The following is a 24,069-nucleotide window of genomic DNA, read 5'->3' as shown; positions in this document are numbered from 1 at the left end:
TGGGTATTCTTGGATGTGGACCCCTTTAAAAATGACAAATGTCTTGTCAATACAAACCATCCATCCTCTCTTGCTTTCTCATCATTTTTCGGCGCCAGGAGGGACCCAGGCGCAGGCCCAGCGGCGCGTGTCCCGCGGCCCGCGTTGTACCGTAATCGCCAAAACCTTGGCCTAATTTGCAACTACTGTATCTCGAGCGAAGGAGTCCGCGAGAAATCAGTGGCCCAAGGAGCTAGATTTAAGCTTTGGAGGATCAGAAATTAAGGGACTGTAAGGAGGATGCGATTCACTGGATTCTCTCCTCGCCCCCCCCCCCCCACGCGAGCCGAAGTCTCCCCCTCCGCCTTCGGGGACGCGGCCCTGATGTCTCCGCGGGCTGAGTCCCGGGGCTCGCCTCCGCGGCCCCGCGCCCCTGCGCCTGGGGCGCCCTCCGACTGGCTTCTCCCGGCCCCCGGGAGGAGGCGCTGGTGCCCGGGTCGGCCTCGCGTCCCTCCCAGCCGGCGTCCCGGAGCCCCCATTCACAAAGCCCGGCATGGAGGAGGCGACACACGCACACACACACACACACACACACACACACACGGCGAAGAGGGGAGTTTGATCTTGTCTCATTGGCGTCTCGGGCCTGAAAGGAAAATCGTTTGGGTAAACAGCCAAGCTTCCAGGCTTAACGCCCGGCTCCCGCCCCCGCCCCTCCGCCCCCTCCCGCCTCCCCCACTCCCCTTCAACCCCACCCGCCACCCGCACTCCGCTCCGCCGCCGGGCCCCGAGCGAGCTCCGCGCGCCCGGGCGGGAGCCGAGGGCTCCCCGGGTTCAAAGGGCGGCGCAGCCCCGAGGGAATGCCCTCCTCGCTGTGCCCCGGGGGGCAGAAGCGGACTGCAGGGCGGTGGGACCGGCCTGGGCCACGGTAGGAACCGCGAAACCTCCCGCTTCCCTAGCTAGAGCGAGCTGGCCCCGGGGGAGGGCGCCGGGGAGATCCGAGCCCGGAGGGACCTCTCCGCCAGGACGCAGCCGAGGGCCGAGGCCGAGCCTGGGCCGCGGGCTGCGCCTCGGCGCTCCTCCACGGCCCCCGCGGGGCAGCCTGGCCCCCCGGGCTGTCACAGGCGTGTGTTCGTGTGTGGCACGACCGCGGGCGGGGGCCGTGAGCCTCTGCGGGCCGCGCTGCGCTCCGCACCCCCTTGGGCGATCGCCGGGCCCCCACCTCCTTCCGAGCGGCCTCCAGGAAAAACCTTTAATCAGATATTAAGCGTTTTGCGAAGTTTGATTCTTTCCAAAGGACAGTTCTTCAGCTAACTGGCTGTAAACATAATTAATAGTTATTAACATGCAAAAATGGAAAAAAAAAAAAACCCTGTGGTGTTTGAAAGGATATGGGTCTCTCTCTAGCTCACTCTCAAGCCTGGAGAGAACACTGAAATATGAAAATATCCCGATCAGATTATTAGACCTGATTCTACAGTGGTTCCCCTCCCCCCTTTCACTAATGAAATTCCTCTCTCTTCTCCCTTTCTGTCTCCTGTTCTCGCTCTCTTTCTCCTTCTCCCAGTCTCAATCTCGCTCTAATCCAGGAGTCATTAGCAACACCCTCTGGCTACATGTTTTGCATCAGTGAAACATTGTGACACAGTTGTAATACAAACTCTGCCGCCTTGCACTGCATCTTGCGGTAGGAAGTGTAATAGCAATAAAAATCATTTTTCATCTCCCGGCATTATTCGGTGAAAAAAAAAACAAACCAGAAAATCTGAATGTGAGAAGAGGAGGGGTGGGGGAGAGAGAAATGAAGGGAGGTAAAGAAGAAGGGAGCGAAGGAGAGAGGAAGAAAGAAAGAGAGAGGGGCAAACCTTTCTAATTTAGAGACTCCCCTTCTCCAAACCGTAGGCAGGTAGATTCAAGTATTTCATGTTCTAATACTCTACTTTCTTCTTTTTGGGTCCGTGTTCCTCACTGTTTTCCCTCAGTGGATCCCAGGACCCTCCCAGCAACTGCCTCTTAGCTCCCAAGATCTCTCAGCAGCTTCCTTCTCCCCAAGGTAGCATTCCTCCAGGCAAAGAAAACCTCTGGACTCCTCAGCTAGCCAGGAGGAGGGATCCTCAGTCAAGTCCTGCTAAGAAATGGGGGCCTCTTTCCTGTATGGTCTATTAAGAATCTTTCCTAGCCTGGTGGAGAAGGGGCAAATAATCAGAAAACCAAGTTGGTTTTTTTGTTTGTTTGTTTTTGTTTTTGTTTCCTGGCACAGCCCTGTAGGTTTTGAGCAAGGGTGGGGGGCTCTCTGAGAGTCTCTGAATCTGCAATGAGGAGTGTTGGTTACCGGGACGAAGGAGCACTCCCTCCATCAAAAACCACTCTGTGAATTTAGCGAGGGCAAAGATTCAAAAAAGAGTCTATACGTTGGGTTTGCTCAAGCTGGAAAATGCAGAGGCTTATACATTACCACATATACACTCTTCCCAATGCCCATGGTTCCCAGTTCAGCCATCATTATACGTGGGATCTGCTGAGATCCTTAAAACAAAACCAAAAACAAACTTGTAGTTAAAGATACATTAGAAAAAGGACTATGCCCTGCCCCTCCCCCCGCAAAAAAAAAAAAAAAAAAAGAAACGACACAAATTCTCTCAGGACCACAAGGTAGATGTTCTGCTTTTAACATCATGTCTGGAATCTTCACAGAAATAAAACTTGTTTTGTGAAATTTGTTTTTACCTGTAACATCTATCTCTGGGATGGTGCACTTTGAAGACAAATTGAAGCAAAGATTCACCGTATAAGTGAATTAATTTTTCTGTGTGTTCTTTTTGTTTTTTTTTTTTTTAGTTGTGAGGGCTTGAGAGTGGGGCAAACCTCTCAGGTTGCCAACTGGATGAGATAGGGTCCCATGCAGTTGTAATTTGTACCGCTGGCGGTTGCTGCTTTCACCTGCCGACAGGTGCATATATTTAGGGGCTGCATTGTGTGGTGATTTTGTCAGCAGAGCCGAAGGCTGTGGGGCACTGAGGTTTAGGCTGGCCACTGGCATGGCATGGCAGGGCAGAGACACTCTAACGTCTGCCTGACCAGGATGACGGAATTTGGGTGGAATGGTAATTGGAAAGAGATGACTTCATAGGTCTCATTCGAAATATTTGCATCGGCCTCAGCTGGGTGGCCCGAACTCTGCAGCCCGAACCCAGGGCCTCCAAGAAGACGTCGCTCATTTAGTCTATCTTTCCTATCAAAGCAGCGTCACCGCTTAGACTTGGTGAAACTGTACCTATATATTTTCTCTTCCTCCTGCTATTTCCCCTTCATCCCGGTGCAGACATCGTGCGATACGTCGGTCGCAGAGAATGGGTTTTAACCGGTTGGAAGAAGGCCTGTGCATTTGGGCTTCTCTAAAGGTCTTGATGAAGGGAAAAGTCCGGTGACGGTCAAGTTAGGCTGCAGGAGGCTGGGAGCACGGCCGTGCAATTCCGGTTTCCGCAGCGAGGTGGCGCTCCAGGGCACGGCAGCGCAGCAGCCGGCGGCCGCCGAGCGCGCCGGCCGCGTTCCCGCAGCGAGGCAGGGGCGGCCGGGCCGGGTGCACGCGGCATCCTCTCGCCTCGGCACCCGGAGTCGGAGGGCGCCCGGAGCCTCTGGGCCAATCGGCCCGCAGGGTGGGCGAACGTCTAAGGCCACGGCCCGGGGCGCGGGGAGGCTGGCGGCGGCGGGGACCCACGACCCCGCCGAGGCCGGCGCGCACTGCCGGCGCTGGGGCTCCGGGGCTCCGCGAAGTTCGCGATCGCGGGGGGACCCGGGCGGGGCGGACGCGAGGTGCGGGGACCTCCGGGCCTCCGGGACCCGCGCGCGGGGCTTCGGCCTCTGCCCAGGTGGGGGAGCCCAGCCCCCGACACGCCAGGGAGTCGCCCAACCCCTCCGCCCCGGGGTCGGGAGACTTCGCTGCTTCTTTCTTTTTTTCTTGTTTTAAGAAATAAATAAATAAAGGAAAGAAAATCTTATGCACTTGATAGTGCTTTGTCCTCCAAAGTGGCAGTTCTCCTGTTCGCTTGGTTTTTCTTTTTCTTTCCCGGATTTTTCCTGTCCTTCCCTGCTCATTCTTTACTTTTCCCCCCTCACTTTCTTTTTTCTTTTTTTTCCTTTTTCTTTCTTTCTTCCCCCCCCCCCCAACTTCTAAGAGACAGGTCTGTGTGAGTGGATGGGAGAAGGAGAGAGAGCAAGGGGGTGGCACCGTCCTAGAAGACCCAGCATTGGCAAACGGCAGCAAAATTGAAGAGGAAACTATTTTGATTTATTGAACACACTTCCATCCTTGCGATTTCGTTTCCACACTTCTGCCTTCCGTGGGTATCTAACAAGCTCTAGGTCAACGATGACCGGCAAGGAGGGCCTTTCACCAGGCCACACTCAACCTGTGGTCGTGGGGGCCCTTTGAAACCATTTTTGAAACGACAGAAGTAATAATAGGAATAGTCAAAATGAGCAGCATTCCCATTCTGTATGAATTTCCTCACGGGTTTGCAGCCCGGCTCTGTGCAGCGAGAGCACAGGGAGCAGCGCTTCAGTTAGGCTGGGCCCTCTTTCCAGCAGTTGGTACCATCGGAACGCCTTGACCAGTGAGCCACCACCCTCTGCAGTGGCCTTGGGCACCGGGCCTGGATGGTGGCAGCCGCTGGGAAGCTTTGCTGAGCCAGCACCCTACCGCCTACTCCCTACCAGCTGCACTTCTTTTAGCCGGTATTTCTGGCCACCTCACATTCCTTGAAGTTTTGTAGTATAAATGCAGGAATTTTCAGCCCAATTTAGAAGTCTACAGAAACTCAGAGGGTCAGGTCATTAGGAATGTTAACGTAGCGACCAAGAATTATAAACATGATCTGAAAGTCTCTTCCAATTCATTTCTTCAAGTATTTATTTGAGTTAAGTGATGAAAAGTGACAGTTGTGAAATAGACAGCTTTTAAAAGTAATGAAGTCAGATGAGGCTTTAACCTGTCGATTGCTATAAATCAACTTTGAAAAAGACGAATGAAGAATATTATTTGGGCGCCTAACAGCCAACATTTGCTGTGCGGGTAGGGGGTCCTGGAGTTGGCCTGCGAGAACCTGGGACTGGAGGTACCCCCAAAGGCCTTGCGCTAGGAGCATGGCCCTAGGGTGACGGAGCCAGCCTGAGACCCACACTGTCTGAAGTGACATTTTGTTGGGGGTGGGTCCTCATTTCTGCTGAGACTTCCGCTGTGGATTTGGGACACCCTAGTATGTCTGGGCAGGTAACCCAGCCTTCACTACAGTTGGAAATTCAAGGAACTGAATGCCACCATGTAAATGGGCGCTTAGCCTGGGTCCCCAGACGGCTGAGGGTGTCCGCCTTTTTCCTCCAGTCTGGCGGGGAAGGGACAGGGCTGAATGACACAGCTTGACCTTACTAACTCTTTGGAAATGGTGGTGGCAGAGGTAGGGGCTGGGGGGAAGTGAGGAAGATGAACAGGAAATCATCTTTCCCTGAGGTTCTGGGTGTGTGTGTGTGTGGGGGGGGACGTTTGGCTCTCCATGACCTCAAATAGGTCCTAATCTGGGAGGAAACTTAATGAAGGAGGGGGACCGGGACAAGCATTTGGAGGTCTCCAAATGGGGAAAGAGGATCTCAATTCTGCATCTGCCCCAGTCAGAATCCAGATAGGGTTTCTGGAGGATGAACTGGTGGGGTGCTTTAAAATAAATGACAGGCTTTCTTGTAGATCTCATTTCCCCTCAACTGCAATTTTCATCATAGCCGGACTTGGGGCATGGCCCCCTTCCCAGTGACTTCAACCCGGTGTCCCCATCCCGTCCCAAATCAGAGCAGGAGGACACGCCCCCCCCACCCGGTGTTTGGCCTTGTGGGGAGGGTACAGAGGTTTTCTCCTCTCTCCTTTGCCGCCCTCCCTCGTTGCTTGTTGGACAAGTTGGTCGTTCAGCTGGAGCACCAGCAACAGGTCCTGGTACACTTCCTTCCTTGACTTTTCCAACCGTTGGTCTCTCCATCCTCATTTCTGTGTCACTGGGGAGGATCAAGAGCACTTGTGACCCTCCTCCCTCTTGACCACCGAGAACAATCCACGGAGGGCGAGGAGGCGGCGCCCGCGTCTTTGGGCAAATGCCCGGCTGGGTGGCTTTAGGGATGGTCTGTGGCCCCGCATTCACCCAACTTGAAATTCCCAGACTCTTGACTCTTTGCTGCAACGCAAAGGACCCTCTGAGGATGAGACCCAGGAGAAAGGGGAGGGGGGCAGCGAAGTGAACCACGCCCTCCCTTGGGGCAGCCCCTAGCTTTTTGGGGGGCTAGCTGGGCAGGTGGCCCCATTCGAACCCCCACCCCCACCCCCGGCCTGCGACACCTCTTCCGGGCGGAGGGGCCTGTTGCGGACCTCGGACAACATCCCCTTCGCCCTGCAGGTCGGATTTCCCTCCCCTGGAGACTCAAACGTGGGAAGGGAGGCTCCCGCCCTATCTGCGCCCAACCGCCCTCCGGGTCAGCTGGGGCTGGAACCTGCGCGCCCCGACTCCGCAGTAGGCTGCGCGGCCACCGCCCCCGCCCGCCCCGCCGGCGCCAGGGTGCCCGGAGTCCCAGGCTGGGGCGCCGAGGGCGCGGGGGCCTCCAGGAACCGCCTGGATGGAGGGTGGGGAGGAGGGACTGCAACTTCCAGCTTCCGGCGGGGCGGGGGGAAAACTCCTAGGAGGAGGCCGGTGGAAACTCCTCCTTCACTCCGCCCCGAGGCAGCCGGGACTCGGCTCGCAGCGCGTCTCCGCCCGCCCGAGCGTTTCCATAAATCAGGCCGCTGGCAGGCTGCTAATTAGCTCAGGCCGAAAAGAATAGGAAGAGGGAGAGTCCAGTAGTGCTGGGTGGGGTGGGGGTGGGAGCGCAGTAGGTGGGAGATCAGAATTTCCCCGGGACCTGCGGGCGACTGCCTGGGGCACCTCCGCAGCCACCCGCGGAGGCCACTGCAGATCACTTTCCCCCAGCCGGGGCCTCCAAGCTGGGGCCTCCGGATCACACGCCTCTCTCACTGCGCGCACCCGGGTGTTGGACCTGGCCCGCCCACCCACGCCGAGGCCCCCTCTCCCACTTGCTGAGCAAGCCCGGCGTTAATTAACTCTCCCCTCGCCCCTTGCAATATCGGAAGACTTTAAAAACTCATCCCCAAGTGTTTCCTCCTTAAGCCTGAAGCCTGCGCTTGGAACAACCGCCAGGAAGAGGGAGCTGGGTCTGGAAGGAGGGTCAGTCACCTCAAGGCTTTGGGGTAACAGGGCTCCCCCAAGGATTGCGAGTTGTGGGATGGGACGCTGTAACCCTCCTCCTGCTCCCCCAGTGAAAAGGCAAGACGGGGCAATCACCATCAGAAATAACACTTAAAGTTGGATTATTGATTTCCATGTAAATCCGGAGCAAAGAACGCGGCGAGTGAGAGTGATTTCTGTTTATTTTCTGTTCCACCCCCACCCTGCTCCCAGCCCGCGGGGCTCTGCGCCCCTCCCAGTCCTCTCCGCCCTCCGCGGGGAAGGGACTCTGCGATGACATCACCGCGGAGACCCGCGGCCTCCCCGCCCCCGGCCCCGGGACCCCGAAGCGGAGATTGACAGGTGTCGCTCGCAAGGACAATGCCTTCCAGGTGTCACCGTCACAGTCTCATCCCCCGTAACCCGCCCTCCCTGCCCCCTTTCCTTCCAACTCTCCTATCCACCCCAACCCCCTCTTTTTCTCCTCGGAGGGAAGCGCTCTCCTCCTCCCCCAGCTCCGCGCATCTGGGCACCCGGCTCCAGGTCCAGAGATGCGGGCAGTGGGCCGGCACCCAGGGGCAGGGGTGGCGGAGATTCCGCCTGCTGTGTGCCGCAGGGCGGCTGGGGATCCCAGAGCGCCGGGGAGGGTCCCAGCCCAGCAGTGGCACAGAGGGAACGTGCGTGTATTTGTAAAGGAACCAGCGCGGTCTCTGGATTTCCTGCCTCCGCTCTCCACCCGCACCCCCCACCCCCCACCCCACACACGTATATAACAGACGCTAAGATAATCCTGCCATCTGGCAAATCCCGAATTTGGCGACCAAGCTCCGAAAGCAACGGCGAGGTGTCATCCCAGGAGTAGGTGGCTGGTCCTGCCCGGGTCTCCGGAGCCGGGCCAAGGGCGCGGAGCTCTGCCCGCACCTGCCCCCACCTCGGCCGGACCCCCCATCCTTGCCTTGACCCTGCCGGCTTTGTGGAGCTTTCCTCCCTCCCGTTCTGGGCAGCGGCTCTGGGGGAGTCGGGAATGGGAGTGCAGGAGTTAGGGGGCTTCCGCTCTAGTTTCCACCAATACTGCTCAATGAGCTAAAACCCCAAATCGGCTTCATTATGTAACACTGAATGTAATTTATAGCTGGGCGGCCTGTCGGCGGCGATTTAGATCATTTGGTGCTAAGGATCACACTTATCATATTTCTTCAAAGCCGATGGGGGTTTTCTTCTTTCTTTTCTTTTTTTTTTCTTTTCTTTCTTTCTTCTTTTTCTTTCCTTCTTTCTTTTCTTTTCTTCTTTCTTTCTTTCTTCTTTCTTTTTTTTTAAGGAGGGCATTTGTGCTAAATTGCTCAGTGCTGGTGTGATAACTGTCAAAAGTTTGACATCAAAGGAGCTAATATTATTCAGTTACCAGAGAAGCTGTCTGTCTAAATAAGAATATCTTAATTACTGCATCACAAAGGTAGGAAAGGGGTCGGATCTGAAAAGGGGAGAGGCATTCAGCCGCTCCTTTTGATGCGCTATCTATATTAGACCGATGTGCCGCTCCTAATCAGGCCTAGTCCGATTTCCTTTCCTCTCCTCATCGGTCCTCTGAACTTTATAACTATATGTAAACACGTTGTCAGTGGGGACCTAATCTTCTCGGGTTCTTATTAGAAGAAATTTCCATCCTCTCTCGTTCTAGATTAGGCAGTGGAGTCCGCTCCGTCAATGAAGGGACTAAGGTTTCGTGGACAATAATGTGGCAATTGTTGATGGTTTGTGACCCATAAAATGTGAAGGTGACTGTTCTGGCTTTGGTATGTAATTATGCAAAACACTTTCCATAAAGACTTGCCATTCGATCTAATGGCAGTCCCTGCGGTCTATTTCAAAAAGGGAGGGTCTATGTACAGAGAGAGAAAAGTAACATTTGTTTTAACACAGGTTTTATGGGGGGGATGGATAAATACAAACACGTCGCAACGCCGCCCAAAGTATTTTTTGGAGTCAAATTAAAATAATTACGAAGGGGTTTAATAAGTTAATCATAGCAACACAGCCCATCCAAACACGGGGGGGGGGGTTCAGGCTATAGCCCACCACCTACCAACCTGGAACTGTACTTGAGGGCAGCAGTTCACCTTCTGCTTGTGCAGCAGTGGGGTGCGACTGTGTTTCAGCTCAGTCCACCTGGGTGACCGCCTGGTATCTGAAACCCCAGTCGGGGGCTGAGATTGGGGGAGGGGTGGGCGATGTCATCGACCCCAAAATCTTGTCTAGAATTATTTGGCAGAGAGCATATTAACAAAGCAGCCCTCTCCCAAGAAGCTCCCTCCTTTCCCTCTGGTGCCCCCAATGTACCAGGACTTAGGGATCCTCAGAAAGGCAGGTAGGAGGAAGTGAGGGGGCTGGAGGCAGTGCCTGAAGGATGTGGGTGAGACGTCTAAACCCTTGAGCCCACGCTCAAAGACATCAGCAGCGGGGCAGAGTCTCAGCTGCTAAAGCACCTTTGCAAGGCACCTGAGGTCTTGTTTTGTGCGCCTGTGTGGTTTCAAAAATAATCATAATAATAATGTAAGGAATTTAAAAAGGCCTGAGGAGGAAAGGTGGAATGAGGAGGGTCATCACTGATCCCCACCCAGCTCTGGCCACTGGTTAAAAGCCTTTCCCTGTCACCTCAAGGGCCCCCATGTCGCCTGGATCAGTGCCCCACCACCACCCGGAACCGCTCTGCATCCGGCTCTGCGGCCTCGTGGCCCGCCACGCAGTGACACTGCAGTGTGAGCCCTGCAGACTCGGGCGACAGGGGATTTTTCAAGGGGGAAATGATGATTAAAAGAGAGAATCATCTAAATATCAAAGTGACACATGGGAGACCTAGAAAAAAATATTTAAGCTAATGAAAAGCAAATAAAGAAGGAGGCACTTAGGCTGGGAAATTAAATATTATGTTTAAGATGGTGCTTTTGTGCAGGCTTGAAGATTTCCGATTCATGTACACATAATAAACACTCAGGTTTGTCATCTGGAGGTGCAAATCTGAAAGATATTCCAACAAATGAAGTGCTGGCAGAGAGAGGAATAAAGAGATCGGCGCCTGTCAGGGGTCAGGCAGCCTGAGATTGCTTCTAGAGATCTTTTGAAAATTTCACACGATTGAAGGCTTAGGGGCTTCACTGCGCTCGCATTTCAAACTCAGATCAGTGGGATCACAATCAAAAATAGAGGTCTGGAAAATTTTGATGCAAAGATGGCCACGGGCTGCAGGGCTTCGCTCACGAGCTCTCTCTCTCTCTCTCTCTTTTTCTTTCCAAGACAGATACTCTGACATGGCTGTGATCCTTTGGATGACAGAGTTGTCAGAAAAGAAAGAGAAAATTGCATCTTGTCTCATAACTTCCTTTTAGTCAAAAGGAATTTAGGATCTTATTTCCAATAAAAGAGGGAAAAAATTATTCTTTTCTGGCCAGCAAAGGACCATAGCTCAAGAGTTTGGGATTTCATAATTAATGATCTACTCCTGGACATTTCGGTTTAGCTCTCCTCTTCATTTGCCTGGCTTATTAAGATGGTTTCTTATTTAGTGTGTGTTCCTGCATTACACTGAAATTTCTTACCACCGTCAATTGTATGCAAGATCAGGTGTGCAGATGTGAATATACACTTACACATATATGTATGCACACACAACTTAAATCGCTAAACCCGGAGATTGGCCTGGCTGCCTCTTATTTCGTGGGAGTTAATGCTCACTCATATTTTGCCCACCCTCCAAGATGTCAGCACTTTCTGGTTCAAACAGGACACAGAAAAATCAATTGTCTCTGTGATTGATCCACCAGGGGAAAGAAAATAAAAGGACCTGGGCGGGTGTGTGTGTGTGTGTGGGGGGGGGGGCTTCTATGAGTACAAATCAAACTAAGGAACTCTGAGATGGTACCAGGCTCAGTAGAGGCAAAAAAGCAGATTCGACAGCTAGACTGGAGAACACTTTTTCAACAACCAGAAGCAATGCCATATATGCCAAAACAGGAACCATCTCAAATTAGTTTCTACAGGTTCCTCAAACTTTAGGAAGAGTAAAATGAGGGCTAATTTATCATCGCTTTACCAATTTTCATTTCTAGCTGGCTGGCTTAGACAAACAGGAAGGCATTTGGAGGAAATAATCTGAATCATAGTTGGGTTTCATTAACTCTGAGGCCAAGATGAGCAAAAGTCAGATTCTTAAGAAGTTCCCTTAAGTGCGCATATTATGAGATCTCTCCTGAGTGGGGACCCCACAGTGCAGAAGAGGCCAATAGGAAGAAGGGCTCCTGTTTCCGGAGTTACTGATGCAAACCGTTAATAATGTGTGTTCTTTAACAGGTGAGCAGAAATGGAAAAGTTTGAGAGTTGCACTATCTGGTTTTATAAGTTCAAATCCTTGACTCCTCCGGCGCCTGCCATTTGGGGCACCGGCTGCGAGCGCCCCAGATTTGAGGCGTGGGGGGAGGACCCCACAGGCCACGAGGCGGTGGGACAGGCCTGATGTGCTGCGCAGAGAGGGAGAACTTCTGCCGCTGGTGCCCTGGGTTTGGTGATTCTGGAAGGAAGGCGGGGAAGAGTGGAGTGTGCCCCTCAATCCCATATTTAGAGCTCTCGAAGACACCCAAGTGGCAAATTCCGGCCGCAGAACTGCCTGCCCAGGAGGCTTTAGAAAGAGCGGCCCTAGGTCTGCAGGGAGGCCTCTACCCTCAAAATATGCTTCTCTCCATCCCCGCCCCCTCCTGCAGAAGCACAGTACAGGAATAGAGAGCAGGTTCCAAGTATAAGTTTTAAAAACTGGAGCAGAGATGCAAACGAAGGGGAGCTTTCTCTTTACAGAAGGGCCACCCACAGGGCCCTCAATCTCGCTCTCTCTGTGTCTCCCATCAAGGACCAAGCCTCCCAGCTGGGCTTTAAAAGCGAGGTTTAGTGCAGCGAATACTACCCGGCCTTGCCTGGCACCCCCGGGAAGCGCTTGGAATGAAAAGGGGCCGGCGGGATAACCAGAGGAAGCGGGGAGAGTCAGGAAGGGACCCTAGGCCGAAGGGGGTGCTCTGCTTCCCCGTTCGGGAGCCGCGCCCGGGCCCCAGCGGGGAGGCGGCGCCTGCGGGCCAGGGTTCCGCTGACATCGATGCCACCGCCGCTGTACTGAGCGCCCGGGATTTCCCCTCCGCCAGGCCGGAGAGGGATTCCAGGCTCCTCGGGTGGAATGTGGGAGGTCTTGGGGGTAATCCTCCCTGCAAAATACGGAGCTGGCAGGAGCCTCCGTTAAAAAAAAAAAAAAAAGAAAAGAAAAGAAAGAAAGAAAGAAAAAGAAAGAGAAAGAAGAAAGAAAGAAAAAAGAAAGAAAGAAAGAAAGAAAGAAAGAAAGAAAGAAAGAAAGAAAGAAAGAAAGAAAAAGAAAGAAAAAGAAAGAAAAAGAAACACCAATAGCGAAGCGGTCTGGAGGGCTGCCCACTTTGCCAGCAACGGAGGGCTCGGAGCAAGAGTGGAGGTGAAATCTAGGAGACTCGGACCCGCCAGGGACTGACGCTGAATGAACCTTCCGCAACCACTTTACCGGGAACTCCAGGGGCGGGGGCAAGGGTGACAACTCCAAATCACAGGCCGCCGGTGACCTCTGGTTATACTGATGGGTCCTCGTTTCCTACCGTCGCCAGCCCCCGGGAGTTGAGGACACGCGAGTAACCTTACTTTCGCTGTCCCATTCTCGGCTTTCAATAACAACAAAAGAAAGAAAGAAAGAAAGAAAGAAAGAAAGAAAGAAAGAAAGAAAGAAAGAAAGAAAGAAAAAGAAAAAAGAAAAGAAAGAAGGAAAGAAGAAAGAAAAAGAAAGAAAGAAAGAAAGAAAGAAAGAAAGAAAGAAAGAAAGAAAGAAGGAAAGAAAGAAAGAAAGAAAGAAAGAAAGAAAGGAAGGAAGGAAGGAAGGAAGGAAGAAGGGAAGTCGGGCCCCAAAGGAGAATTGTAAACTGGAGGTCAGAGGCTTCACGGGGCTGGGGAGAAACTCGCGCCTCTAGGTTTTAAAGCAAACAAAGCCGAAGACGCCCCAAACGCCTCTGGCCGCCCCTGGGCCAGAGCCCCGAGTCCAGCGCAGTGCCGGCGCCGCGCCCCCTGCTCCAGGATCCTCTCGGGCTAGCCCCTGGGATGGGCTCCGCGCGCCTCGGCCTGGCCACCTCGGGTCAGGAGACCCCGCGTGCACCCCTCTTTGCAGCTGCTGAACCTCTCCGGCCAGGCTGGCTCCGGGGGCGCCGCGCAGGTCAAGGAAGGCTGGGGCTCAGGTGGAGGACTCAGGCACACTGGCGGCGGGGCGGCCACGGCCAGACCCCTGTCCCAACGTCTAGAGGCGCGCTCTGCCCTCTCCAGGAGCAAAGCACTGAAACCGCCCCGGTCTAGCGAGGGCTGATAGGGAGAAGCGGAGCCACCCGAGGCCTCTTCCCGCTCCTTACCACCGGCGCGGAAAACTGAGCATTTCCAGCGTTGGACACCTCGCGTGGCTGATGGGGGGGGCGAGGGGGACCGCCCCGCGGGGTCCGCGAGAAAGCAAGCGCTCGTGGCCGTCTTGGCCTTTCCTAAAATGATGTTTTAAACATCATGAAACTAAAAACACCGAGCCAGGCAACGCGTTTCTTTCCGTCTTAATACTACACAAATAAAATGCGCTTTTAAGCCACCTGACTCTCACACTTCGAGGGAGCTAATGTTCATTTTACCTGTATTTAAATGATTGCCGAGGCTGACTTTTGAGGGGTTCTCCCCCTCCTCCCTCCCTCCCTCCAGATTTTAACACAGGGAGTATAGTCATGATTCACCACTATCCTGCAGAGTGAGCAGCTCTTTCCGGCCTCCCCCCAACACCTTGCCTCGTTTTTTGTGGATATTGTTAATTTCATGGAGCCGGTATTTAAAGTTTAGCATGAAATGCACGTGCCATGACACGAATGACCAGTGTTTCTGCTATCTCCAATGAACTCCAAGTGCAGCGCAGTGGGAACAAACCCGACCTTTCCTTGGGTGCCTGCAGACGGTGCTACACGGGACTTAGCGGTCACCATCTCCCGGTAGGAGGCTCCTTGACCTGAGCCGAGCCATGTGCCCATGCACGCCCAGGTGGCCACGTTCCTGGGTGGCTTTGCCACCGGGGACTTAAGACTCTGTTCCTTGGAGGCAACAGCTGGAGCGGTGGAAGGAACCGCGAGGAACTTGGGGCAATCTTTTTGACGCCACGTCCAGTTTTTAGGATCTTGTGCCAATTTCTCAGTGTGTTTCTGTCCAGATAGACTAAGCTCTTTGGAGTTAATTAACCCGAGGTCCAGCCACAATTAATAGAAAGCGAAGAAAAGACGGAAAGAGGAGGAATTTGTAAGAGGAGCGGGGAATTAAAAAAAAAAAAAAAAGTAACGCGCGTTTAGCCACATTCCTTTGCACTGGTCGGTCACAGTTAGTTACCGACTTTCCAGCTGCGAGGCCGGTGTGCGCCATTTACCGTAATTGAATTGCTGTTATAACACCTTTCAGGGGGATAGCAAAGCGCTTCAAAAAAGTTGTGTGCGCGGCCTGTGACTGCCTGTCTTCTTCCTGCCGTCGCCGGCGCCCACCAGGCGGTTGCCCCGCTGGCACTGGGGGCATAGAGCTGGACCCGTCCCCGGGCGGAGTCGGAGGAACCTGACCCCTGGCCAATCGGTCCCCGGCAGACGTCCCTAAACCGGCCCGGCACCCCGAGTAGGCTGCAACTCGAAGCTGAGACTGAATAAGGGATGAGGTTAGGACCTGGAACTGCAGAAACTGGGAAAGTCAATATGTGGCCGGGAGTGAACGCGGCGTTCCGCAGGCCTTTGCCCTCGCTGTGCCACTGGAGGTGGATTCTCTGCGCTCCCTGCTGCCCTGCCCTAGCTGGAGGTGGTTGCGCAGCGCCACCTCCCCGTCCTCCATCCTCCAGGCTCCGCCCCGGCCTCTCTGGGGACCTACCCGCCCCGAGGAGACAGGAAAGTTTCCTGCCACGGGGCTAGGAGCCAAAGGTTGGGGCCTGATGCTGAGCTGCCCTGTCGCGGGCTTCCCCCCACCCCACTCAGATTCTGATCAAGCTCCCTGGCCTCGGATTTCTGCCCTGCGGTTTGGGGCAGAACTCTGCAGCCAGCAAGATTCATCATCTCCATCTCTCCTGCAGCCTCTGGCCTTTCCTGGGCCTCTGGAAGCTTCATTCACCCCTCTCACCCTTGGACCCATCTCCCTTATCCCGCAGCAGTGTCCTAGCTGTGACCACAAGGCCAACACTTTTCGCTGGAACCACGCACTCCACGCTGGCCCCTCTCGCGGGCTGCACACAGCTTTCTAGGCACAAAGAGCAAAATTTATAATTATAGGACACCCCCAACACTGCCCCCCGCTCCCCCCCCCCTCCGCCAGGATCGCCTGGCCCTCAGCGCATGCTCACTGGTTGAGGTGGCCAGAAGAGCCACAGGTTGAAAGAAGTGGGGGAGAGGGCAGGGGAATCTCCCTACCTCCAACACCTCCCCCCAGTAAGATCCCCATGACTAATTTAAAGACCAGGAAAAGGGGAAGGCAAGGAGTACAGGCTGGAATATTTCTCACTGGCCCTGGGAGGTGACCAGAGCACACTGGGCCTGGAGGGCACCTCCAACCTGTTCATTCTCTGTCTCAGACGTACTGGGTCAGAAGGCTCCTCTCTCCATCCAGTGCAGTGTGGGGCAGAAATCAGGCTCCAGAGAACTACCCAGGGGAGGTTGAGGTTGAAACCAGAGACAGAAGAGGCGAGAAGGAGCAAAGGCTTCTGTGAAGGAGGAACTGCTGTGGGGTTTGGTACTCTGCAGCCAGGCTAGAAAGCCGTATTGACTCTGTTTGGGACTCACCTAACCTGTGTGTGTGGGAGCTTCCGCAAAGATGGGGTCATGAGAGGACTTGGAGAGGTGGAATTTGGCATCCACCACACGCATCCATGTGACTCCAATTGAACTTTTCTTTTCCTGCGAGATCTTCGGCCTCCTTCCGGGCTTGCTAGGCTTAACATGTCTTTGGAACCAAAAAGTCTATTGCTCTTGGAGACATCCAGCAAGGTGAACGATCATGCACTCTGTGGTCCTGAGAGGAGAGGGGCGCATCCCTTCTCTTCCCCACAGCAACTCCACCACCTATACCTACTTTTGGGCAAAACCAAGTTCTTTTCCTTTCCTGTGTGGTCAGGAGACGGGGAGTACGGAATTCCCTGCCTGGACCTTGTGGCCTCCTGCAGGAGTGAGCAGGTGGAGATGGCATAGGGGAGCTTGGTAATATCTGGAAGAATTGAGAAAGTGGCTTTGATTGCCAGGTCTTCATCCATGCTGGGAGTAGATTATTTCAAGGCTTAGGTGAGAACAGAAGAAAAATTGGACCTGCCTCCGCTTCTGGACCCAGTTTTCTCTGCTTGGAACCCCAGGTTCTTCCATTTGTGCCTCAGTGTCCCCTGCACTGACAGTCCTGCTCTTGCCTCTCTGCACCTGCTTGGTGGTGAGCGTGAGAAGACACCCAAAGGAGACAAGGCTTCAGAGTATGCTAAGAGGTTAAGAGCAAAACCTTATTCTTTCTCGCCTTGGATCAGTAGTAGCAAGACCTAGGTGGGTCTGGTTGACAAAAGACCCTTCTCACCCAGGACCACAGCCAAAGCTGGGCTTGTGATGCCTTGGCTCTGGCCTACTGCTCAGCTCCTGTACACCCACTACCCTGGTCCACCGCCCAGTCCTGATGAAATCTCTATGCAGTTCTGACCTCCCCTCCAGTCTCTAAACTTCGCCCAGTAGTGATTTTCGCCCAGATGTTAACCTTTGCGCAACAAAGTTGATGGTCAACAGCTAGAAAGATACTTTCAGAAAAGACATGGAGAAAATTAGAAATAAGGGGACAGAAATGCATAACTGGGCCCTGTACATGGCCAAGCCCCTTACCTGCAGTTATCTCTTTACACCATCATACACCCCTAAGACACTATTCTACTACTACTGTCTCCTTTTTTTTTTTTTTTTTTTTTCTTCTGGGGAAACTAAGATTCAGAGAAGTTGAAAGCCCTGACCTGGCTTAGCCAGCTAGCACTATGCCAGACCTGGATGAAACCAGGCAGACCCTACTGAAAGCCAGCTTCTGCCCCATCCTGGACTCAAGAGAGAAATCGGCTCACTTGGAAAGCAAAAAGGAGCTTCTCTCTGGGACAGAGCAATACTCTTCCCTGGAGATCTGCCCCAGTCTGCAGGGAGCCAGGGAGAGGCTTCAGTGCCTGAACCTCTCAGCTGAGAATCACGGGCAGCCAGGTCAGCCAGTCCCCTCCATCGCACAGCCTGCTGCTTCTAGGGCTGAGAGTCATGACCTTGTACTTGCTGTATTCTTGAGATGAACCAGAGGTACTTACTTAAGTGTCATGTGTCCCTGAAAACAAGGGACAATTTAACCATTCCTTTTTGAGGTCCCCTTAAAAGAGCACTTGCATTTGTATGTAAGGCGATGGGAAGGTGGAGAGAGGGAAAAAGAAAAGCTCATGCCTATAATATGGGGCAATACCTGGGCGTATTTATTCTTGGAGATGGCCCGAGTTTAGTGCGAGGCAAACAATGCAAATTTGTAGTGTAGTACCACAGCAGTGTAGCCACATTTCAAACACTCCAACATCCTCCCTCTTTTGATGGGGAGAGACATTGATGTAAATACATTAAGGAGAACTTCCCTTTTACTCAAAAGTCCCATTTCCTTGTAGGACCACAGAAGAATGTTCTCGGGGTGGAGCAGAGAACCATCCACCTATATCACCAGAAGGACCTGTCTGCAGGTGCTAAGGAAGGACAAATAGCAAGGAAGGCATCTCTCCACTTTTTAATCTACTTCACAGACTTGTGTGGTAGCAATGTTAGAGAGCCACTAATTATCCTACCAAATTGAGATGTGTAGTATTTGACCCAACCATATTTCTTTGCTTTTTTTAGTTTTTCCTTCTTTAAGGTTCTCACCAAGGTGGTTTCTTAGCTATCCAAGTCCATGTTCAGTGAATTTAAGAAAATACTCTCCTTAGAAGCCCCCATTATTCTCTATAATTATACCTTTATAGTCTCTATAAATACATATTTATATATTCTATCTATTGCTATGTGTTTGCCTTAAATATATGTCTTGCTTTAAATAAATATATAAATGTTTATTATTAAATAAATAATATATAATAAAAGCAAGCAGACAAATAAGTGAAATCTGTGGTGGTTGTCCTGATCCTAACCAGGTAGACTTACACACAGCAAGTGGAAGGAAGTAGACATTACGAGGATAATTCTATCTGTATCCTGTCACTTCTAATATTAAGACCTGTGGCATCAATTGTTAACTTTTATCTGAAGAACCTCTCAGCCGGGTGATCAGGGCATGTTCCTTATTTATTTATTTATTTATAGCCCAAGCAGTGGGGGAAGGGCAGAAGGAGAGGGAGAGAGAATCTTAATTAGGCTCCATACCCAACCTGGGGCCCTGTGCAGGACTCAACTTACCAACCTGAGATCAAGACCTGCGCTGAAATCAAGAGTCTGATGCTTACCCGACTGAGCCACAGGGCGCCCCTATTTATGTCATTTGACTTAACTCTTGCAACAAACATGGGATGCCATGAGTTACATAATTCCCGCATCACAGATGTGGGTACTGAAGCACCGGGAGGTTAAGTAATATGCCCAAGGTCATATTCAACTAGTCAGTGACACAGGCAAGATTAGAACCAAGACTGTTTCACCACAGTTTCTGCTAAAATCAATATCACAAGGTTGTCCATTTTGGTTATATTCGAAAGCATCTCTGGATTTCAGAATCTTCTTTCAGGGGGATGGGTGTATCAAAGGGTGGGGAGTGTGAAGACATGCATTTTCCTCCTTCCCTCCCACTATTCTCATATTCCATTTCATGATTGTCTTCAAAATTGTTACTTCCTTAGGAGATCTAAATGGTTTTCCCTGTCTTAGTTGCAATGCCACATGTGTAGGTCTCTACAAACATTCAGAAGGTTCTCTCCCTCTCCCTCTCCCTCTCCCTCTCCCTCTCCCTCTCCCTCTCCCTCTCCCTCTCCCTCTCCCTCTCCCTCTCTCTCTCTCTCCCTCTCTCTCTCTCTCTCTTTTCTGTTTTAATGACTTCTTTGGGTCATTCTCTCATCAATAGGAACAATCTTTGCCTGTTTTTTACAGGCAGGGTGTGACCGCACCTGCAAACCATGCTAGGAAACTGTCCTTGAGGGTGAGACCTATTTGGATGTGGAGATGCTACGGAGCCTTGTCCCCAGGGCAACCAGTGCAGGATCCTTCTACCAGAGCCCACTGACTCAAACCAGAAGTGCCAGCCTTGGTTCATAGAGGTAGGAGAGCCCCAGTTTTTTCTGCTTACCCTCTTTGGCAGATTATTGGGGCACTGGAAGCCAGCTGACAGTACGTGCTCAGTCAAATCGAAGGGAGAGTCCAGAGCAAAGCTACCTGGTGATTCAGATTGAAATTTGGTAACCTAGTGCAAGCTAAAGTTACATCTCCATGGGACGAAGGCATCCATGAGACTGAGCATCTAATATTTTCAAGGCCACTGTAGAATCAGTGTACCTAGTTATTCATTATTATGTTGGTTCAAAATAGCAGAGTGACAAATAGTATTCAAATCTTCAATTTGGGGTCACCTGGGTGGCTCAGGTGGTTAAGCATCTGCCTTTGGCTCAGGTCATCATCTCGGAGTCCCAGGATCAAGCCTCACATGGGGCTCCCTGCTCAGTGGCAGTCTGTTCTTCCCTCTACCCCTCACTCCACTTGTGCTCTCTCTCTCTCAAAGAAATATATAAAATCTTTTTTACAAATCTTCAATTTGCAGGAAGGAACCATCCAAGTGTGTGCTACTGATCTGGGGTTTGGGGGTTAGCTTTTCAGTCAGTCCTAGGGGATAGGTAAGATTGGCAGTGCCTACCTGGTTACACCCCAGGCCTATACTGCATTTATAGCTCCCTGGCATGGCAATGAGTCCTGGGAATAAGTAGAAGGGTGGGTGGGGCCATGGGCATAATACAGAGAATACAGAACCTAGTAGAACGGGGAGGAATGGTTATTGTCCTGCTCTTCAGGGAATCTTTTTTTTTTTTTAAGATTTATTATTTATTTATTCATGAAGGACACACACACACACAGAGTTCAGGGAATCTTTCTATGCATTTTTTTAACATCCACCCACTGAGTAGGCAAAATATTCCCAGCCTAATGCCAGGCACTTGTAGACACCAAGATGGAGAAGTCATGGCCCCTGGCCTCAAGGAGTTTTCAAATCTATGGGGAAAGGCAGGGAAATGTGACCTAATATACTCTGATAAACTGAAACAAAGACTTGTGGAAGCCTGAAAGAGAAAGTGGTCCCTTCTGCCCTGGAAAACTGCCTGGGAAAACTTCATGGGGGAAGTGATCTGACCAGAGACTCAGAAGATGTGGCAGGTGAGGCAGAGCAGGGGTGGGAACACCTCCGAGAGGGAGAAATCAGAACACCATGGAAGGAAATGCAGAGTACAGGTGGAGAAGGTCAGATCAGATTCTTCTTTCTCTGAGGCATAATCAAAGTCATTGCTCCTTGGCTTTTTGGGGTTTGTGTAAAGAAGCTGTAGGTTTCTCACATGGTTAGTGTGTCTTATGCCTTCCTGTCACATTCATGGCAGGGAGGAGTGGATGTAATTGTTTGCCAGAGGATGGATTTTCTTTTCTGTCCAACCGATGAGCCACATTTAGACTTCTTTCTAGAGTGAATAAATTCAGCCCCTTGTGTCCTAAGCACTTATTGAAGGTTAAAGACACAGAGAATGACACATAAAAGTAGACAGGGGTGTGCAAATATTAGAGGAGGTTAGAATATTGAGCGCTGTAGCAAAAAAAAAAAAAAAAAAAAAAAAATTTCCTGCCAGAATGTATTCCTAACTTTGCAAGTATGCCAAAAGTACTGGTACCATTGACTTCCTCTTGTGCTTGCACTTCTATCAGAACAGATGAAACATGCTGTTTTGGCTAGTTTTGTTTGTCTCTCTCTCCCTTGGGGCTGGGAGCTCCTTGGAGGCTGAGAGTATAGCTGATTCACTTATGTTCTCAGCCCCTGGCATAGTGCCAGGCACATGATAAGAGCTCAGTACCTTCTGAATGAAGGAGTGATGTAAGTTTAAGAATATTAATTTTTCATTGGTGTTAATGATAGTTGGAGCACATGAATAATGTTTTGGTTTTTTAAAAATTAAAAAAAAATTATTTAAGTTACCTCTACAATCAGTGTGGGGCTTGAACTCAGGACCCTGAGATCAAGAGTCACACGCTCTTCCCACTGAGCCAGTCAGGTGCCCCTGTCATTTTTGGGTTTTTAGTTGTGTTATAAAAAGTAATCACAATTATAACTAGTTCTTATAAAGCTAGTGTTTGTTTATGGTGTGACTAGCCTGCTGAAATGAAGGGCAAAAGCACAATAGATATTAAACAGTTCGTCTGTCTCGACGTTGGTCACCTCCAAGAAACCCAAGAGCCACAAGTTTGAAAACCACTGTGCTAGAGGTCTCAAATTCGTATCCAGTTTGTTGCTTTAGTTACTTCTCGGCATGATAGGAAGGCTCAACCATCCTCTCTTTATTGGTCTTTTTACTGTTCTGAGGCTGTAAAATCTCATATGATCAAAACTTAGTTTTGTGCCTATGTTTTGTTGTGATTGTTGTCATTTTATGTATACTCTGTATATTGGCCAAGATACTTTCTCAGCTGAGCTAAAGTGTATTTAAGAAGACATCTTGTTCTTCCTATGGCTTCCATATAACTTTGGGTGACCTAAGGAATGGCAATAATCTGGATTCTTAGAAGTTAGTACCTTATGGCCACTTGCCCAGGGAAAGAGCAGGATCTATGTAGGAAGACAGATTAGTCTAAGATGTTTTGATGCCCTTCTTTTGTACCGCTGTTCTGTGTTAACATTCTCTAACATAGGCACCAATTAGATCTTGGAAACAAGCATGAAGAAAAGCATAAAATGAGATCAAAACATGATCAGCTCCCTTTGAATTCTACCTTATGTTTTAGCCAGTCTATTGGCTCCTTGGCTTGGAGAAATTTCAAATTCCCACTGGCTTAATGGCAAGACATCTTCTCATTCTTCTTTTCCAAATGCATTCTCCCTTAAAAAGAAATGAAATTCCTCCCCACCACCTTATTTCTCTTGTAAATTCTCCTTTTAGAATTCAAATTGCAAAAGAACTCACAAGTGAAATAAGACACATTTCTGAACACTATGTTTACTGTTTCATATCTCCTAGGAACAGTAGAAATTTTCAGTAAATAAGCTTATAGCTTTTGTTTGCTTTGAGTTGAGGAGGCCATGTTAGCCTTGATAATCATCTCAGAGATACTGACCTGTGGCTTGGTACCCAGACGGCTGAGATACTATGCAAATATCATCCAGCCATCAGCATGTGACGCAAAGCAAGACACAACTTTTGAGAGCCGTGGGTCTCTAGGGGCAAAGATCAACTTTCCTATTAACAATATTTAAATATGGGTCCAGGGTGCCCATGCCAATAGATTCCAATGAGATTGAATATACAAATGCAAGAGACGGGAAATCCAGGTTTTGGTCAATTACCAGCCGTTCTGCATTCTGGTAGCTCTGTGGAGACCACAGAATGTAAGGACCTCTCTTTTGAGACTTTGATAGGAAACCAATATAATACCTTCTTCCTCCTTGGAGAATTATGTTCATGCATACATGCTTACCCCTAAGAATCTAATTCATTATTACAACAAATGTATTGATTCAATATTCCTATTTCAAGCATTTCTAAGACATGGTAAGGAAGGAAGAACTACTACATCATTATGGAATAATTACAAATAACATTCTTCAGCCCATGATTGTCTTTATTAGCTGCAAAAAAGTGGGAATAAAATGAAAAATTCATTAATCATTGAATAATGACTAAATATCTAGATGTCTGGGAGTGTTTGTATAAATCACTGAACACATTTCCTACTTTGCAACCGGAGGCTTGGCTTTGAGCACATAGATCCAATCTGTTTTTCATTCAGGGACAAAACAAGGGGAGAGCTGATACTAAATTCTGTATCTTGCTGAGAAAAGCAAAGCTGAGAACAAATAGTTAATATTTACCTGTCAGGAGAGCAAGTATTTCAGCGTCATGAGCTATTATCTTGGCATAAGTCTGAAATTGAAAAAGAATATGGAGGTAAAGTGAGTTACAGAGAAAAGGTTTTCTTAGATTTGCCCTGTTTGAGACAGAAGCACTTTAAAAAGATACAATGTGGGCTATCTAGTAAAGGATTTTGTGTGAAGGGACAATTATCCAAAACCTGAAATTACAAATGTAGCCGTTAAAAGGCTCAAGATTGTTTTCATTTAAAACTTGGGATGCTAATACATTTCCTTTTGCATGAAATATGGCTACCTGAGCTGTCTTTACTTGTACCAAATGGACTTTAATAATCTTCCACGGTAGTCAAGGAAAAAATTCTACCTAGGTTGCCAATTTAGTGAGCATAAATTACTGGGAACTTTATATGGAATAAATTATATTCTTAAGCCTTCTCAGATGTGCAGCCAATAGAGATTTAAAAGCAGAAAACGAAATGTGAAACTTAGCTCGGAGGGGCATTGGTTGTATTTGGAACATTCTCTGGAGTTGCTTTCTCTCTACCCCTGCGAGGAGATTACAGGGCCTGCATCCCAACCTGAAGCTTTTTTAGCCACATGTGGCTCTTCAGAAACCTGCATGTGGTTTTCTTCTTGGATTTAAATAAAGCGACAAGGAATATTGCAAAGT

General features: G+C 50.3%; 1 long non-coding RNA gene across 1 annotated transcript in view; it reads left to right on the top strand.

Moving 5' to 3' along the window:
* Nucleotides 1–745: 745 nt before the first annotated feature.
* The window catches only part of LOC140617096 (uncharacterized), a 40,687-nt gene continuing 17,363 nt past the window's right edge, over nucleotides 746–24,069 (top strand). The window contains exon 1 of the long non-coding RNA XR_012017343.1: nucleotides 746–907. This is a non-coding gene — a long non-coding RNA (uncharacterized lncRNA). The remainder of the gene's footprint in view (nucleotides 908–24,069) is intronic.

The sequence above is a fragment of the Canis lupus genome, chromosome 2 (assembly GCF_048164855.1).
Source record: "Canis lupus baileyi chromosome 2, mCanLup2.hap1, whole genome shotgun sequence".
NCBI lineage: Eukaryota > Metazoa > Chordata > Mammalia > Carnivora > Canidae > Canis > Canis lupus.
Note: the sequence above shows the minus strand (reverse complement) of the source record. Positions and strands in the feature narration are given on the sequence as shown.